General features: G+C 52.1%; 1 protein-coding gene across 3 annotated transcripts in view; it reads left to right on the forward strand.

The window, feature by feature from the left end:
* The window catches only part of DHX35 (DEAH-box helicase 35), a 68,608-nt gene that overhangs the window by 12,698 nt on the left and 55,643 nt on the right, over positions 1-267 (forward strand). The gene's annotated exons all lie outside the window — the stretch shown is intronic.

A 267-nucleotide genomic window follows, 5' to 3' on the forward strand; every position in this document is an offset into this window, starting at 1 on the left:
CGCGGGCTTCTCCTTGCCGTGGCTTCTCTTGTTGCAGAGCACGGGCTCCAGGCATGCAGGCTTCAGTAGTTGCGGCACGCGGGCTCCAGAGCGCAGGCCAAGTAGTTGTGGCGCATGGGCTTATTTTACTCCGTGGCATATGGGGTCTTTCTGGAGCAGGGCACGAACCCGTGTCCCCTGCATTGGCAGGCAGATTCTTAACCACTGTGCTACCAAGGAAGTCCCTGAATTTAATTATTTTTAAGGAACTGTATTTTTTTTTTTTTT

Source organism: Neophocaena asiaeorientalis, unplaced genomic scaffold (assembly GCF_003031525.2).
Source record: "Neophocaena asiaeorientalis asiaeorientalis breed wild unplaced genomic scaffold, Neophocaena_asiaeorientalis_V1.1 scaffold82, whole genome shotgun sequence".
Lineage (NCBI taxonomy): Eukaryota > Metazoa > Chordata > Mammalia > Artiodactyla > Phocoenidae > Neophocaena > Neophocaena asiaeorientalis.